Genomic DNA, 19,090 nt, shown 5'->3' with positions numbered 1-19,090 from the left:
TAATTCGTTAGTTAATTAAACGACAAAAAAGACACACTTAGACGTGAAAGTATCCATGGACGTCGGTATAGTACATGGACGTCGGAACAGCCACGGACGTCGATATAGTAGGTGGACGTTTTGCTTTCGCATTGCTCCCTTGCGGGTCGCCGAAGTGATGTCAGAGTATTTTTGTGCATGTGCATTGGCGTGCCCCGAGACGTGCCGGTGGTATACTAACGTGCTCTTGTCTTTTTCCTTTTGTGCTTCGCAGGTGAGTTTGCCTTCCTGGTCGCCGCCGCGGTCTCTGTCTGGGTGGAATGTGAGTTTCGGATCGGAGGCAGTCACTGACAACCAGTCCCTGCAAAGGGAACATGCCAACGTGTTGCCGAAATGAATAGTTAAAAAGTGCTGCTAGCTGTCGCTTTCGAGATGTATTGTCTCTTAGTGCCATCTTTGTCAAAAATGACCAGGCTTCATGGCTGGCTTGTCGCTCGCATTGTGGAGCTCTCACGGATTCCCTAAAGATTAGAAGGTCTTTAAAGGTGAGGACACGTGTTCTCCTTAGCCTACACCACTGCATCCTTAAGGGGTCCGACAACCGCTCCACTATGCGACTGAGGGCGAAACACGCTGCATGGTTATATAGTCGGGGACAAAAGTCTCTGGACCACGTGTTCCTCAAACGAAGCCGACAGCTCTGCTATTAGCCGGAGGCTGCAGACCGCACTTGTGGAGATGATAGTCAAAATGTTTGTTCTTTCATTTCCAAAAGTGTGCTATCCAGCCGCCGGCTAATAGTAAAGCTATCGACTTCGTTTCAGGAACCCGTGGTCCAAAAACTTTTGTCCCCTACTGTACTTTAGCCAAAGTCGGTGCATCATATCTAGTGCAGTACACTTGGTAAACGTAAGCAATCGTTCTGCGTATAACAAAATGAATCCCACGGAAGTTTTCAGTTTACTACTGTGCACTCAAGGGACGGTTACTTTTCGTCGTTGTTTTTATTTTTAGTTTTTTTTTCCTTTCTTGGACCAATGACCGAACGTCTTTCCCTTTGCTTCTCTCCTGAATGCGTCTTTATTGTGGCGCCCGTTTTGAGATCGAATAAGGCGCGTGCCCGACTTTTGGTATGCACTGACACATTACACTTGAATCAGAAAGGAGTTAAAAGGGAGTAAGCTTGTCCTCTTGCGCTCTTCACTATGTTAAAGAGAGTGCGCCTAGAAAAGAACTTACTCCGTTTTTATTCCCATATAGGTAGGTGTATTCATTTCAGCAGCGATGAAAGACACGAGCGCAGACAGCGGCGTGGCTGAGTTGGTTTCAATTTCTGAATCTCTCCCGCCAACGCCGCGCCCACCGCTGAAGGCAAGAAGTAGCTGAGTAGCAGTGACATGAAATAGCCGGATGGCGTCTTTCTTGTTTGGAACCCCAAGTGTCTTTACTTTTTTTGCGTTTATTGCTGTTTGCGCGTGAGTTGACCAGATTTCTAAACCGGTCTCTCTTTGCAGCAATCTCTGTCGCGATTATTCGCGCTCCGTTTACGTCCTGTATTCCTCTGCTTTCTGCTTGAGTAAGATTGGATTCAGTTTCTTTTCTTTTTTTTTAATTCGGGTTTTCGGCTAGCCTTATACAGCGAACAGACGTGTCGAATGTCGTTTTATGCTAGTGCGTTGTCTTCGCAAGTGTTCCCCCCCCCCCCCCCCCCCCCAATTCTTTCTTTCGGGTTCATTCGTATCCCCTAAAGCTCGAGAAATCAGAAACCTCTCGGCGTGCCTGAACATCGGGCCGTTCTTCTACCCGGGAACAATGCCCGTTCATATTACGAAGCCGTACGTACATATGATGTGTGCCGTGCAGTAACGTAAGCAGAGACAGTGGTGCTTCTCTGATTGATATCCTGTTCGCGGACCTGCATTGTTGTCTTTTTCTTTTCCCCTCAATGTCTTTTGTCGGCATGGTCCCCCCCCCCCCCTCCCCCCTTCTTATTTTCATGGGATTCAGAAACTTTTTGGGGGGATAAATGGCTTTGTCTTTTTTTTTTTCTCTGGTTGCCTGGTTTCTCGGACGGCGTTTTTCACGAACCGAACCGAACACCCTTCGCGCCAGGTGTAGAAATATGATCACGTTCCACTTGACTGAAACCGGGCGGTTATTTTCCGAAGCGGCGTAGGTCGCCTCTGTCCATCTCCAGCTATATTGTCCTCAGGGTCGTCGCTCCCAGCGGATGACCCGTGCAGGTGTCTATTGACATTGCGGTGATGGTCGGTGGAGGCGGATAATGGCGAAATGAAGTTAAAGATACTGGCCACTCGAGACTGAGTGTGATGCGAAAAGTACTCAAATAAGGCAGTAATTCCTCACGAATATTCACCCAGGTGCTCTGCTCTAATCTACTCCTACTCTACATTGCGTATTTCCTTTCGTCCAATGCGTTTAGGGTTACTCCCAATAGGGAGTAAATTTACCCCCCAAGCTGGAATAGAAGATTCAGGGTGGAGTCAAGCACGAATTGTCGCATTCGGATTGGCCGTCGGTAGCTATAGGTCGCTTCTGCAACAACGCTGCTCTGTTTGAGGGAAGCAGATAGTGCGTATAGCTCCGGCGGCTTCCGGTGGTAGCACGAGTGCGAAATTGGTGTTGGTTTATGGTTTATGTTTATGGGGTTTAACGTCCCAAAGCGACTAAAGCTACGAGAGACGCCGTAGTGGAGGGCTTCGGAAATTTTGACCACCTGGGGTTCTTTAACGTGCACTGACTTCGCACAGTACACGGGCCTCTAGAATTTCTCCTCCAAAGAAATTCTAGCCGCCGCGGCCGGGATCGAACCCGCGTCTTTTGGGTCAGCAGCCGAGCACCATAACCGCTGAGCCACCGCGGCGGCGTAAAAGGCGGAAATCGGTGTTGGATGAGAAACGAAATAAGCACTCTCGAATGATTATGAGAGTGTGGCAGAACATAAAAAAAAAATGGTGAAACTAAGCTGGAGGCAGCCCAGAAGCAATCTTCCACTGTGGAAGATGGGCATGCCAGTGTACACTCTAAAAACGAATACGCCTGTGTGGGTGTAAAAAAGGAGTAAGCTAGAAAGAAGAGCTTTAGAGGACAGCTTACTCCCTTTCTACTCCTTTCTGTTTGGAGTGTAGTCGTGCGGCCAACGCCGCTGGCGGATTTCGTTTTGCCCAGCTTGTGGCGGCGATTTTTTTGTTCAAATTCGCTACTCGCCTCTTAGGGTTCAGCCTCGGCGTCACTTTATCGCATTATCAGGGAAACGCATGTCTTGGAGGGCCGAAGATCGGGACCGTCGTCTTCGAGTAGATATCACCGCAAATAGGATAAAGACTTCCGAGTTGAGAATGTTCACGTCGATACTCGTACACGAGCTCTCGACTTGGAGAGGTTTAGTCGGAGACCGGGCCGGCGGTCTAAAACGAGAAGCGCAGGAATAGCCCCTTTTTGTTCCCCACTCCGAGGATTCGGACGAGACATCTTGGCACTGGGGCCTGGAGCACGGATTCGAGAGGATTTTTGCCGTCTCTTTTCCTCTTTACGGGGTAGGAAGGGGATCAAAAGAAGGCGCCTCCTTATCCCGGCTATGCCTAAACGTCGAATTAGGGACGGCGTTTCCCCACCAAAAAAAAAGCCCCGAGTGCCGACAAGTGCTGCAGCCGCTTTTCTTCCCTCTTGGTATAGGAGGGAGTCCCTACGTGGTGCGCGCGTGACCGGCATCAAAAGAGCGTCCACAAATGGCGCTGCGAGGACATAGGGAAAGCCCCGGATATTATCGAGGAAGAAAGGGAAGGTATAGGGAACCGTGCTCCGGATAAAAGGGGATGCGGTGAGGAAAATAAGAGGTAAGGGAAAAAAGGTAGAATGGAAATGTTGGGAGGAAGACGGTAGGTGGCGAAGAGTATGATGGCGCCGCCATCGTTCTGTGGCCCCGGCCGTGGTGACGTGCTGTCTTTACTTAATCGACGTCGGGGGACGCTGTTTTGTGGGGAGGCTGGTTCCCTACGGCCCTTTCTTCCGGGCGTTTTCCTTTCTTTCTTTAGGGAAGAATGCGCGACCGGTAAAGGCGCGAAGAAGGTGGCCCGAAGCGGCAACCTCGGGAGAATAAGGGAAGGCCGAGGTGGATTGTTTGTTTTCGGTGTTTCTCTACCTCGTTACGGTTTTCCTCGGCGCACTGCCCGTCTTCGATGCCTTCGCGGAGAATGTTCAGTTCTGGGGAAAAAGGGAAAATGGCCGTCGACAATTGGGGCAGGGAAGGACTTGCACAAAGGGAGGATAGGGAATAAAGGGGGATGGTGCAGGAGCGAAAATGAAAGGAAAAGAGGAACCGCATTGTTGATCGCCGCGCCGCCTGCTGTGCCGATAAACGGTGGGGGAGCTGGAAGCACGCTTTCTGAACGGGAGGTACCTGGAAAAATGCAATTGACAGGGGCCAATAGAGGAGCTCTTTGTTGTCGATGCAGGCCCTGGCACTCACCCTAAGCTGCTTCATCAAAGAGCGTTTGGTGACTCGGAGATTACCGAAACTGGACAAGGCTGTTTCTTGGGGAAGTTGGTCGCTCGTGATATAGACGAAAAGTAAGCGCAGAAGAAGACGGGGAACAAGCGTGAGAGAGACAGGACAAATTCTGTTTGTCTACAAATTCTCTTCGGTTTGCAAGTTAGCGGTTTGCCCTCTCTCTTGCTTTGCCCTCTCTCTCTCTCTTGCCCGTCTTCTCGTGGGCTTACTTTTCGTCAAAATACCGAAACGGGCGTGCGTGAGGAAACCCCCATGTGCGTCTTGTGGTTGAAAATAGGAGAGGCCAAGGGTACAGTTAGAAACTGATCGTTCACGCGCTGAGAACTGTGTCTTTCAATCAGTACCGAATAGTTGCAAGAAGGAGTTACACTCTAAACACGAATGCACCTATATGGGAGTAAAGAGGGAGCAGGCTGTTTTCTAGCGCATATCATTTTATAAAAAGGTGGATGCAGCCTTCTTCTTTGTACAGTGCAGCCTACTTCTTATTTACTCTTTTCTGTTTAGAGTATAGATAATTATACAGTAACATTAACATGCCGTAGTACAGGAACATGCCGTAGAAGGGTGGGATTGACATCTGGAATTGCCAAGGCAAATGTGAAACAGTTAATTAATAGAAGACAGTCTATATACTCTCCACACACTTTTCTCAATGCAGTATATAGATTATCTATAGACAGTACAAATATACATGGTCTGTTCTGAAAGTAGTAGGACTGGTTTTTTCCTGGGCGAACGGGCGGACGAGAGGTGGTCTGCGCGTGCAGGATCGTTGAAGGGGGATATTGGGAATGCTGGGGAAAATCGGCAGTCGGCTCTCGGCTGTTAAAAAGAGGAGGTCGCTTGTACTGTGAACCGCTGTCGAAACGTCTCGTCACGCAGAATCGTCGAGCGTTTACTGCATCAGCGATACGCGATCAAATTTTGAGTAAATCTTGGTAAAACGGGCAAAGAGACTCACAACATGATTAAGGAGGCCTACGGTGACGCTTCCATGGGTAGATCAGGTGTTTTTGATAGACACAAGCTTTTCCGAGAAGGTAAGGAAAGAGTGGAGGAAGACGACCGCTTCAGACGCCCTTCGACCAGCAAGACCAACGAAAATGTGTAGCGAGGGAAACATTTACTTAACAGTGATCTATCAGAATGATTGCTGATGACTTGAGCATTCCTCAAACCCAAGTTTTTGGGATCGTGACAGAAAACTTATCCATGAGGAAAGCGTGCGCGAAGTTGGTGCCGGGAGTGTTGTCAGAGGAGTAAAAGGCCAACCGGTAGGATCTTCTTCGTCATCTGAATGAGGACCCCGATTTTTTGTCCCGCGCAAGGCGGCAACGCTGTCTCAGCCCCCCTACAGCCTCGACTTGGCCCTGCCAGACTTATTTCTATTCCCGAGAATAAAATCGACGCTCGAAGGGAAACATCACGGATCGGTAGAGGTGGTTCAACAGGCCGTGACGAGGGAGCTAAACAGCATTCCGGTCCAGGCGTTCCTGGAGGCGTACGAAAACTGTAAAACTCATTAGCAGCAGTGAGTAGGTGCGGAAGGGTGCTACCCTGAAAAACTGTAATCGTTTGTGCTATTCTCTTGAATAAATGTTGTTTTAAAAAAATGAGTCCTACTACTTTCAGAACAGACCATGTATAGGCTCTCTGTAGGCGGCAGTCCATCGATTTATAGACATGCACTTTTATTAGACTATTGTCTGTAGGCAGTCTATACAGTGTGAATTGACAGAAGGAAATATTTATAAGAAGATATTTGTAGAGTATTGTAAGAATCAGGTGGATGGAAACTCTGTACACCATTATCACAAGGGTGCAACGCCCTCCCTCGGGGTCCGAGACTTGAGCCGTGGCAGGCGGCACAGGGCTGGCGCCGTTTTCCTCTCCGAGTCTCCGCAGAAGCTGTTTTTCTCTCTCGTCGGAGACGGGTGAGGACTTCAGCCGCATTCCGCGCCTTCGTTCGCTGAGCAGCAGCAGCAGCTCCGAAGTGCCTCCGTTATAGGAAATCCCGAGGAGCTGCAGGGCTGCGTTAATCGAGTTGCTCCCCGCTGATGAAGGGAGGGAAGCCGAGAGGAGTAAGAGCTCGAGAGGAATCGCGGGCAAAGAAATTAGTCTGGCGGAGGAGTATGAAAATGATCATACCTCCCCCCCCCCCCCGCACACACGCACGCACGCACCAACACCTTAAAGGCGAACGTCCGCGTAAAATTGAGGGCTCGCCCGAATCGGTCTTGCGCGGGGTGGTGTTTCTGGAACGTTCTCCGCTGCTTCTCGACGCTTAGGATGGAAAGCAAAATGGAAGAAATATTTCGTAGAAAACAGTGTATTTGCGAACAGAGATGTGGGAGCCGAAAGTTCGGGAAAAAGGGAAGAGAGGAATACGAGGAATCTGGAATTCCGCGGATGGTGACTCGGGGAAGAATTAAAAAACTAAAGGAGAACGAAAGGGAAAAAGGGAAGAAGAGTTCCTAAGCGGATGACAGCGCGACGGCGGCAGGCTTGATGGAAAAAAAGGGAAAATTGGGTTTTACGTCGTCGCGTCTGTGGCTGGGTGTATAAAACCCCCACGCCGCCGGCCTGGGTGGGAAGAAAAGGAATGCGGTGCAAAGTTGGTGGAGAGGAGTGCGCTGAAGATGGCGCAAGGATGGCGGCAGAGAAGATTCGACGAGTAATAGACGTGAAGCATGCCTCCTTCTCTCCGCCTTCTCCCCAGCGCGTCCTGTATACCCCACCTTTTTCTTCTCTTCCTCGCGGCTTTTCTCGCATTCCTCGGTCTCAAAATTTCTTTCCTTACTTTCATTTCCTTCCTTCCTTTTCTTCCTTCTTGTGCCACCGGGGATGCGCTTCTTGTTGTGGTGGTGATTGCTGTCTCCCTCGTGACGGCGTAATCGACTGGGCTGCCAAGACGTGCGGGCTGTACGCATTTTCGTTCGCGCGCTGCGGTGCGTTGCTGGTGCCTTTATGCGCTTGTGAAAACAAAGAAAACAAACAAAAAAGACATGCGCCGCCGCGCCTCCGCTTTCAGCTAAGATAGCGTCCTCGTCACGTGGCTCCTTCCAAAGTGTGCTGTGCGAGCGCGTTGAAGCCTTCCCCTTAATTTTCGGCCCCGGTGTGGTATGTACGTTGCTGCTATGCGTCTCTTCTTTTTTGCCCTTGTGGTATTTCGTCGCTGCTTATGTGCGTCGCCACGCGGTATAGTCTAGGCGGTCAGATCGTAGGGAGAGTGGTGTTCAGTTCTCGCATGACGATCCTGTTGCTAAGGTCCACTTCGGTGTCCTCCGATTTTTCACTTTTGCTCTTTTTATAGAGCGCCGCCTGGGTGCTCTCTGCAGTGCTGTCAGAAGTTGAGAGCAGTCGCAGTGTCATTAATAATGGATAGCTGAGCTTCGCTCCAAGGAAATAGAACGTATGAATCGCACAGTCGTATAGCGAACTGAGCCACGTGTGGAAGTGCGGAAAATATCGAAAACAACGAATGGGCGCTTCGAGAGTAATGAGGGGGGGGGGGGGGAGGGGGGAGTGAAAAGGGCGACGTGACAGCTGTCTCAGTTCTCGGTGTTAGCCCTAACCGCGCCGTCTGAGGAGGAATTGAAAGAGGGGGTGAAAGAAGGAAGAGAGAAAGAGGTACAGCAGTGCAAGGCCCCGGAAAAATTGGCAGCGGCTTAGCTCGGCTATGCCAGGATATACGTAGCGAAAGCAGGCATGCGACGCAGCTGGCGAAGCGAGCGGAGGCGAGCGCAACGACGAGGCAAGCGGTGTGACGTCATACGAAACGGCGGCGGTGGCTCCGCGGCGAGGCACGCGGTGTGACGTCATAGCAAGCAGCGGCGGCGGCTCCGCGGCGGGGCGCGCGGTGTGACGTCATAGCAAGCAGCGGCGGCGGCTCCGTAGAGAGGCGTGCGGTGTGACGTCATGCCAGATGACGTGGCGTCCGCCAGCTGCGGCGGTTGCTAGGTGACGGCTCAAGGTCGGTCTCTGTGCCTCCTCGGAGCACCGCCACGGTGAAATCGCAAGTTCGGGGCCAATGTAGCTTTCGTTACAATAATTTCGACCGTCCGGCGAGTTGTCAACGTGCACTGAAATCGCAAACCATACGGACGCCTTGTGCGTTTAGCCTCTATCTAAACGCCACGGATGCGGCCTGGATTGCGAACCCGTGATGTGTGTGTCAGTATGGGGCAGAGTCAACAATTGTAGCGGTGACGATGGCGTTGCTGCGCCCGTTGTTCACGCGCGTGTTTCGGGGGCCATGCACGCGTTTCACCAGCCGGGGCACTATTAACAGGTCCGCAGTAAATGTGGGGCAGCGACTACGTAGTAATTACGAGGCGACCCAGTGGCTGCACTGTTCCATCGCGTGGCCCATCGCTATCGCGTTTTTTCTCTTGTATAGGAGCGCACGTGGAAGGATGGTGTTGGCGTCCCTTTCAAAGGGCTATAGGTGGTGGGAGAGACAAAACTGAACTTTTCGGGCTTTCTTTTTTCCCTTTGTTCATTCCTCGAACAGATAGGCTTGGCGTCCCGCCTGTTAGTTATGTGCAGTGGCCGAACGCTACACATGTGCTACCTCGGACGACGATCAGCTGGACGCCCCACTCCAGCTGTTCTGTGCATTGTGTCGTGCTCATATGTGTGTACTTTACTCAACGATGTCATCACGCGTGTGCGGCGTGTGCGAGCTGTACATATGTTAATATGTAAATAGACTATTTACAGTGTACCTCGCCCCCTGTCCTTTGTACTATCCCCTCACCTCTTTCACTTCACTTCTACACACTGCCTGCTATCCTTTATTTCCGCTGCCCCCGTTCAGGTGCTTCCAGCTGCGATAGCAGATGTCGGGGCTAGCAAAAATCTTTTCCTTCCATTTGTTATGTTATTAAAACCACTTACTACTGCTACTACTGCTTCTTTTTTTCAAATCCTATATCCAGAGCCGGTGTGTTTGGTAGCAGCCTGTACTGGGTGTTTCATTCCGCTCGTTTTTTTTTTCTTTGTTTTTTTTTTTTGTTTTCACTATGGTGAGCCTAGTCCGACTAGCCTTCACTGCTGGTTTTCGCTCCTTCGATCCTTCCAGGCCCCCCAACCCGTACACTGCTCTTATTGGGGTCGCACTTTGTCACGGGAGCCATTCGCTGCCAGGAAGCAAAACTCTGGCTTGCGTAGGCCTTGGGGACAGTCGATTGCTTTATCACTGTATTGCCTCAGGCAGTCAAGAGGGTTCCCGCCCTTTGCCTTCCCTTTTTCTCTTTATCTCTCTCTTATTGGCATCGCCGTATCGCGAGCGCCTTGAATTTCTTCCGCGGATACGACCGTAGTTTGGAAGAGCCAAATAAAGAGTGGCCGGAATGATCCGGAAGCACTCCTCCAAAAAAATCGGGACGTAAAAATAAATTGGGGAGTGGGTCGCGAATGCAGGGGCCAAGAAACAGCTGCCCAGTCCTGCAGCCGGGTTCTGGAGAGTGGCTCCGTCCTTTGACGCTTATCTTATCACCTCTCTCCGTCCGTCTACTTTATCATCCCCAAAAGAGATGCGTGCCTCATGGTCAGGAAAGAAAAGGCAGTTATAAAAGAAGGAGGGAGGGGTGTTGCCGGCGCAGGGAGGAAAGGGAGGCGGCGGCCAAATCCGTCTCGTCGGCACGACGCTCACGTTTCGCGCATCGGGTTCGAGCCGAACGCCATCCATTCTGGGCGCGGCCCCTTTGGAACCTAGTCGGCGCGGCGCTGCCGACCTTGTTTGTTTGTTTTGTTTTTGTTTTTTTTGCTTTGATTTAGGATTTATTTCCTGGTGGGTTTGAGCTTTCACTCGTGTGTCCGGGACTCTCAGATATCCGTTGGCCTTCGCGCAGATTGAGTCCGCCCGCCTTAATGCACCGGCGACGAGCATGTTTTGCATTCTTTCTGGTCAGCCTTGGATGTCTGTTTCGTTGCTTTGTAGACTGTCGTCGCCATGAGGAAATAAGCAAGAAATTGGTGCGCGTGTGTCGAAGGAGGCGTGCTTCAACTTTGGCTGAACTCTTGGAGAAAAAAGCACAGCTGTCTTTCAAGTTACGAGTTTTATGGCTTGTGTGGAGAAGAGTGGATGCAACGTTGCACAATGGGCGATTCAGCTATGCTACCGTTTTTCACTCTTAAGTCTTTCTAATGCCTCTTCAGGTGTCTAACGGATATATATATATATATATATATATATATATATAGGTTGCGAAAGCATGGAGTACTTCACTGCTTACAAGAGTATATAGCGAAGTATACGCTTCGTTAAAGGAAACATAAAGGAAAGCTTAACCTGAGTCTAATATCGTCGCCAGACGTGCCCACAACCCAGCAAAACAAAACCATGAGCCGGTCAGGCTAAACGCACGCTTCCGAACATGTTCTATTAATGATGGTGAATGAAAGTTAAGCATGACTTGCACATTTCGTGATTGTAGTTAATGTATGGTTAGTGATAGTTAACGTCACCTTAACTAGTACACTGATTAATTAGCGTTAGTCAAGATACAGGCGCAGTGCAGTCCCACATGCCACTTCTTAACTACTACTAATTACCAATTAGTCATTAAGTGCAGTGATGTAATTATGAACTCCCTTTATATCATGTTCCGATGTCTTTCGATTGCACCCGATTAATATTGATTGGCTATTGATTGCTATATGCCCTATAAGGCATGCATCCGAAACGCGGACACATTTGCTAACACGTCTGGGTCACGACAGTATGAGGCAGTAAAGGCTTTCCCCTTAAAAGAGTATCACTTGCCGCCACCTCGCAATGATCGGTGGAAAGGGACGAATGTTCCGGTTCTTTCTGGAAGATCAGCACTTGGTCTGGGGCCGCCTATACTGAGAGGACGATGAATCATGCAGCGCACGTCGGTCCCGCTTATGGACCAAGATCTACACCTTTCTGCTTTCGTGAGCCATTGGCTAGCACACATTGTGTAACCACCGCACAGCGCCCCGTTACTGCCTCAGCCCACCGACTTGAAAGAGAGACCGGGAACTCTGTGGTGAAATATTTTTTTTTTCGCTCTTTCTATGTCTCAGATAGTGAAAGACGAGACTGACTTTTCCGTTCACATTTTCGGTAGTGCATGGGCGAAAGTTCACAAAGAAACGCAAACTGGCTGATAGTATGGAAATCTCAGTGGATAGCGGTATCTGGTACAGTTAGCCCGTACCAAGCTTTTCAGAGTATTTTTTTTTAATGAATGACACGCCCTCAACCCGTGACGAGCGCCAGTCTCTTGGGAAGTTCCAGATGCAGCCAGAAGGTCGGTTCCACTGGACTGCTTTGCTTGCCACCGAGGAATTATATCTGATTGAAAACCTTTTGCTATCAGCTTGAGAAGCAATTGGATTAGTTTGTCTTGCTAGGTGGCCGTCAGTGGAGACTGGCGACGACCTCTTTGGCTCTTGTCACGACCTGTACTTGTATTTCCAGGTCGGAGCTGGGGAAGTCCCAAGTTTAAAGTTGGGACTCTGTGCGGCTCTACTACTGGTATCAGAAACGTTGCGGCTTGTGTTTCGTGCTGGATTTTACTGGCCACAATGCTCCGAGGTGTTCAGGCTTGAAGAAAAATACCGGCCGACTGTGCTTGCTTGCAGTTGAGGCAAAACGCCTTCTTCTGTACCGGCGCTGTATTTGTGGCGTACATCAACGCTGAGACCCAGTATCTATACAGCCGTGCCTTGTTTAGTACGGACACTTTGGTTCGCGATAAAAACTGTACATAAATCGAGTCCTCCGTAATAACGAATCACGAAGAAAAAAAAAACGTTTAGAGTGAAAAAAAAAAAAAACCGCTCTGATCAGGGTCTGCTTCTGTGCACAGTGGTGGTCAGTGAAGTTGAAATCAGACGTAAATTTGGGAGCCCCAAAACCATTATACTGGACGCCATTATGCTTCAAATGATGCGGTACAGCTACGCGCGTCTAGTGATCTATGCGTGGTACGCTTCATGGCATATCATCGCCAGACGACCGAACTCCTAATACAGCTGTTCACCTCACACGACTCAAACGGCTGGAAGCTGCTGAACAGGCCATCTGTGCAGCACAAAGTGCCGGGAGTTTTGTTAGCACCCGTTCCTGCAATATGGCAAATGGTAAGGGACGTGGACTCGGCAGCGTTGCATTGCCAAGCATAAAACTTGGAAAGGAAAGGACCTCAAGAAGTGAATTCTAAATTTTCCCCTGCATTACTCTGGTGTTCCGCACTCAGGATGTAGAAATTGAGACGTTCGTTTTGGATAGTAGATAATTTTTTTTTCTCTCATCGCTGTCCGTGTATTAACGCGGCAAAAATACCCGGGCCCCAATGTGCTCTGTGCATGTTTCCTCTGTCCATTGTCCGGACAGCGAGTTTCCATATTAGCGAGGCGTAAATGCGTAGGAGAAGTTTGGTCCCCAGAGAAAAAATTGTCCATAATTCGAGTCCTCCATATTAACGGGGTTCGTATTAACGGAGCACGATTGTATACAAGTCCGGATGTGCTTCATTCTTTCGGCATTTTAGATCGTTGTATTATTATTTTCCGCCTCTGAACGAGCCGCTTCGGTTTTTTCCCTGCCATCTCCAGTTTTCCGCCGTCGCTTTCCAAAGTCGAGTCACGCGTTTTTTCGTTCCACTCGACCGAAGTACACACCCCGACCGGAGCCTGCGCCGAACGCTAATCGAGTTTGCCGGGGCGTCTTCGCTCCTCGGAAGCTTTACCCGCGCCGCCTCTATCTGTTCTCGACTGGTCGGCGGCTTCTTCGCCCGCTCCTGGCGAGTTAAATTTTTCCAGCGCGCTTTCCGGCCCGTCTGTTTGGTCAGCTCGCTTTCGACGGGTCGGCGAGCGCGCGCGCCGTGTACCACAGTGCGCCCCGGGTGTCGCGTAGGCCTCGCCGGCCGCGATGACAGCTTACGAAATATATATTGCGTGTTCTGTCGAAACGCAAACACCGTGACGACGACGACGACGACGACGACGACGACTGTGCTTCTCTGGCGCAAATGTCCGAAGAAGAAGAAGAAGAAATGTCCGGAGATAGGGGGGCGGACCGCTCTCCACCGCCTGTCTTCATCAAATATTGAAAGTGGTTCCTGCAGCATTCGTGCCGCCACGGCTCGGCCCGGTGAATGTTTTTTTTTTTTGTTTCGATTTCCCGCGTTCGGGGAGCCCGTGTTTGTCACCTTCCGAATATACTTTTTTTTTCTATTTGTATTTCGCCTGCTTTGGCCCGCCTACGTAAAGTACTTTTTACGCCAGAACCCTGTCGCTTTCTCCCGTTCCCTTTTCGGGCCGCAGGGTTGTTTTTTTGTTGTTGTTGTTGAGTTCTGGAGAAGACGGGGGTATATATGAGACGATATCTAACTCGTCGAGTCCCCAGTAAGGCGGCCGACTTTCATTTTAGAATGCAAACAGTTTTTCATTTTCCTTTGTCTTTTTTTGTCGCCTTTGCTGTGTTTGTTCTTGTTTTTTAGCAGTTTGAGTTCTGTTTTATGGGCTTTAGGCCGTTTATAATCCTCCTTCCCCCTCCAGTTTATGTTTCTTCGCATTCTATCAGCTCTCGGCTCGTCTGCATTGTGCACATTTATTTCGCCAAGTCATGGTGCGAAGTTAAACAGGCGCGAGACTCGAGAAGATGGATATTGGCAGTTCGGGAGGATGCGCACTTCTGTGCAGCTGTAGCTGTGATCTTTTTATTTCTTTGTTGTTCCTCTTCCCCCCCCCCCCCCCCCCCCCTTTCCCCGCCGTTTCTGTTGAGAGCGAAGTGAGCGAGCCGCTTGTGCATAGAATGCCAATAACCGGCGCCCGCGAGAATACGACACGTGCCTCCGGGATCGGTGGCGAGAGAGGGGGGAGAGGCTCTCGGAGGGAGAAGACCGTCTGCTTTGTTTACGGAACTGGGAGAATTTCCCCGGTCCGCGCAGTTGCCCCGCCGCGTAAATAAAGTAAGTGAAAAAAATAAGTGAACGAACGCATTCGCTTGTGCACACACCCTACGGGGCGCGTGTAAATGGAGCCGGGTGCTGGGGCTATTGGAAATTTTACACCACGCTCGGCTCAGTTTTTCATGGCTTTTTCGGGGGTCGAACGAAGGCGGAGTCGTCTGCTCGCACACACGGCGCGCAGCAGACGACGCCTTGAGGAGAGTCGTCTGCTTCTGTCTTTCTGTTCGTCTGCTGTGTGCGGACTGCGGCGGATTTTCGCTGCCTCCTGGGAGAGAATTCAAAAGGGTTTAAATGCAGCTGAAGAGTGGAGTGAAGTTTCGCGCTATGCGTCAAAGTTTCCGCTGTGTGCCTTCGAAGACGTATATACCGTCGTTTCGGGTAGGATATGTGCCCACCGTTTCTCAGCGCGCGCGAAGCAGACGGCGCGTCTGGAAAAAAAAATTGCCGCCATGGAGCGTGTTTGCGCAGGCTTGTGTCCGGTATGTTTGCGCAGACGGGATAAAAAAAGGGAACAAGGTTGCAACGGTTTAACCACAGGTACCGGGATTTTTGAAACGTGAACCTCAAAGTGCGGTTTTCATTTGCCTCCAGCTAAGCGGATGATTTGCGAGTAACTGAAAATGTACCTTCTGCTTGGGTGCATGCAGACAAGAGTCGTCCAACTCGGTTTGTTTTTGCAGATGAGAGTTCGCAGGCATGCTTCTTCCGGGTCGCACGCCTGCATTAATGGTCTTCCATCCATATAGCTCATGAATGTGTTCTTCAATGAGACGACACTGATATATTTGTAGCGGGAGAAAACGAAACAGAACTTTATTGTGCGGCAAACAGAGCGTTAAAATATCGCTCGCAGTTGTTAGAGATAGCAAACTTTCTACGAGCGTCAGTGAAGCCAACTGTATATTCTTTGCGTAAAGAAAACGCAGTTAGCATAGGAAACAACGAGTTTTTATTGCCGTTTTTATTGATACGATTCCTGTGCTGATTTCTTGGGTGCCTCCTATGTAAAGGACGTAAAAACCTTGGAATGAAGATAAAACATATCTGATTATCAAGGTCTGTGATTCTTAGAAACCGAAGGTGGTGTTATTTTGAAATTCAGAGGGAGCATTAGAATTTGCCATTTCCCATCTTTCTTTCGCCGGGGGTAATTTGGACTGCCGCTCTTTCTTCGGTTTCATTTTGCGTCAGATCCGCGCGGCAGAGATTTTCGGCCCCACAAGCGTGATGTAATAAAAAATGCCCCTCGACGACTGCATTCGCGTCCAAACAGAACGAAAGAAAAAACACGCACGAAGACACGCGTCAAGAACTGCACAGCGATTCGAAATCCTTATGGCCCGCATAACGGCTTCCCGAGCTGCGTTTTTATGCGTAGATGTCAATGCGAGGCCGCGCGGTCGTACCGTCTCTGGTTATGCGGCTTGATTTATTGCACAAGGCTTTGTAAAACGTGGATATCCACAGTACCTCGCCGAGGAGGAAAAGAAATCTGCGCGAATAAAAAAAAAATTTAACAGTGGTGCGTGTTCCAAGCCGTTGCCCGTATAGGTGACGCCTGGCTCACTGAGTGAGTGCTTGCGCAAAGTGCGCGCAGGCTATTGGCGAAGAAACGGTCAATGGGCGAGTGAAGACGTGCGTTCAGACAGCGGGACGCGGTTACGAGCAGTTTCGGGATCCGGGGCTTTCTGCAGAAACTGCAGGAGCCGCGTTTTTGAGCGCAGCAGACGACTGCCGCGTATGCGTCTGCGCGTTATGTCTGACTGCAGACGGCACCCCAGAGAGTCGTCTGTTCGAAATCGCCGGTGTGAGTTGAGACGGAGTGGGGCGACGCTCTTTCGACACTTTTGCTGTTTATTTACGCGGTGATTTGCGATATGCCACATTGCAGTCGGCATGCATCCTCGCGTTATTGATGCGACACAATAATGCGCAGTCCGGATCGCTTGACAGCTTAATTTGGAGTAGCCAGGTAGGCGAGATGTCTGTACTGCACCTTTTCAGCGTCTGCGACTGTGGTAGCAACTGGAGTGGTCTTCCGTGATGGCGAATGACTCACGGTACTGAATCGAATTAATGACATCATATAAAAAACGAACAAAAGTGGCCCCGGAACGATTGCGGCGCTCAGAAGCTGCTATCATCGAAGATAAAATGCTGCACCAGTGCACACCACTGCGCACCGGTACAGCACTGGTGCATTGGTGCATCGAAGATGGTATAGGGGACCAGTCGTAACTTAAAAACGCTAGCGCCACTTCATTCCAGCTTGTATTTTTTTTATTATAGCTTGATGTGATGCGCGGAAGATAATTTTATATCCAGGCCGGCGTGCTGTGATTCAGCCACTTTATTCTATTTTTTTATGTTGCTGCCGAGGTTCGGACCAGTATAGTTTGTTTGTAATTCTACCGTGGCCGTCATATCGATTACTTTATTCGGCTTAAAAGGGAGGGAGATCACTTTGTGGACTCGTCGCGCAGCAAATAGAAAGCGAAGTTGTTTCACCCATTAAGGATTTATTAAGATTGCAATAGCGCGTTGAAAACAGGTTCTCAATTTCATGTCACCGCTGCTGCTCGCCACATGAGGCGATCTAACGCGCACACGTGTCCAGTTTCTTGCGAACGCTTGCTCGCGAAATTGGACGGCGGACCCCCCCCCCCCCTCCACTACCTCTCCCCCGTTCGCGTTTATTTTTTTTTTTTATATCTAACGGCCGTTGTGTATTCAGGAAAGGTGGCTTGCTGCAATGTTTGGACAACGAAAGTTGCTTCGCTTCTGATGGGATCGCGAGCTTCACTGGAAATAGTTTGCGTTTTTTTTTTATATTGTTTTTCTTCCCTTTGCTTTCCCGTCCAAGTCCACTCGGCTTTTCGGGACTACGTCCTTTCTCGAGTGTTTGCGGTATAAGCCGTCGGTGACTGTCGAGACGGGGACGCTAATAAGATTTTCCTCTTTTCTTTTATTCTTAATTATGTTGTCGTCCTCGTGCGCGCTAACTTATACGTCAGCTTCATTTTGTTCCTGGCTGCTTTTGCGCCCCCCCCCCCCCTTCCCCCTCTCCCTGCCTGTCCACGATATTCCCCGGGCGTAATTCTTAGTCGGGCGATATTTGCACTTTATAGCCACGTGTGTTTGGCGGCTTCTTAGACTCGCAGTTTTGTCTGCGGCGACGTGCGTCGGGACGGATAGTTCCATTAGGCTAATTTCCGGGCCGGCCGCTTCATTCTCGATATTGGCTTAAAACGGAGCGAAGTTCTCGCGTTACAAGCTGACGGGATGGTAGAAGGGTGTACCGCTGCGAGCGAAACGCGGGCATAAAATGAGATTTATTTTCATAACTTGAGTGCGGTCACTAGGCTCATATCCTTTCCTATTACAGGAGAAGCCTTACGAGATTAGATTATGAAAGTAGAGAGCCGATTTTCATAATCAATTCTATACGGGCTTATTGAACAAACACAAAAGGCGAGGCTGAAGTTGTCGGGTTCTGGGAAAGAAAAGTCGTTCTGAGATCATGAAATGGAATTAACGATGGTGTATGATGATGATGAAAACTATATTTACCCCCCCCCCCCTTTTTTTTTCAAGAAAGTAAAGTTATCTCGGAGAAAAAGAAAACCAATTATGTGGTATGTGGCCTTGCAGAAAAGTATACATTCCACGGGCTTTGCTTGTGCAGTCCCTGTATTGGGGCTCGTGTTGCTTTCCTAGACATCTTGAGCTCCTCAAGAGTGATGGCGAAAGTCAATTTCACGTTCGATGAATTTTGAACGCCGTTGATGCAATATGAGCCGTACTGCCTGGCCCTGAAGTGGAAAGAGTGTAGGACGTATATTTGTGACAAATGCCGCACTGTTTGTTCAGCTGGAAATCGAACCTTCGAATATTTCATTGCATAAGACCGCGGCGCTGTATACGTAAGTTCGCTAGCCTGCAGGTCGTCAGACTTTGCTTACGCTCAGGGCTTTTCTTTTATGTGCGCTTTTTGTGTTCCTCAGTGGCTGCAGTGTCTGGTATTTCTGCGTCCTAGCGGTTCTTTTCGATGACCAAAACAAACTCGCGCGCTCATCCAAGGTATCTCGTTGGTTTTGTAGTCTTTTATTTCTCCATGCCTCGCCTCGCTGGATGGCCTTTCTGCGAGCTTTCGTGGGACGGTGTCGATAGAAAGAACGAACACACTCGGAAGGTTTTTGCTGAGAGGTGTTTGCTGGTGTGCGGCCGAAGCGCAAGAGCAAAGCCAGGAAAAATAAACGCAAACTCGATACGATGACGGGATCGTATAACGACCTGACGTATACACTCGGAGCTCGGCGTATATCTTAGCGTCGGGTGGCAACTGTAAACAATCGCGCCTTCTTTACTGTTCACAGAACAAAGGCGGCTCGCAGGCTCTTTAAATGAATCAGCAAAGTTGGCGTGTTTGTCTTTAAAGCCATAGGCGTGTCAAGTTTTAGTTTCACCGTGTTTCCTTTTTCTTTTTGCTGAAAGCAGAGAAGACTGTAAAGTGAGGCGGGGTAGGGGGTGGGGGAGGTGTGCCACGCCGGTGTTTGCTTTGAGGTACGTTTTCGATTAAACTGTGTGTTCTCTCGAGCCGTCTGGCTTTTTTTTTCTTTTAGTTTTC

At 49.7% G+C, this 19,090-nt stretch overlaps 1 protein-coding gene across 9 annotated transcripts in view; it reads left to right on the top strand.

Annotated features, from left to right (window-relative positions):
• Nucleotides 1–228: 228 nt before the first annotated feature.
• Nucleotides 229–19,090, top strand: part of Rbfox1 (RNA-binding Fox protein 1) — a 150,555-nt gene continuing 131,693 nt past the window's right edge. For 6 of the 9 annotated variants that reach the window (XM_089585113.1, XM_089585109.1, XM_089585106.1 and 3 more), the window contains exon 1: nucleotides 230–301. The gene's annotated coding sequence lies outside the window, so the exon portion shown is untranslated. Of the gene's footprint in view, nucleotides 302–19,090 lie in introns of all 9 variants that reach the window. The other 3 variants (XM_089585112.1, XM_089585111.1, XM_089585107.1) reach the window with 1 other exon arrangement.

The sequence above is a fragment of the Amblyomma mixtum genome, chromosome 3, assembly GCF_055824585.1.
Source record: "Amblyomma mixtum isolate Tamu chromosome 3, ASM5582458v1, whole genome shotgun sequence".
Lineage (NCBI taxonomy): Eukaryota > Metazoa > Arthropoda > Arachnida > Ixodida > Ixodidae > Amblyomma > Amblyomma mixtum.
This window is presented reverse-complemented; position numbering and strand designations above follow the sequence as displayed.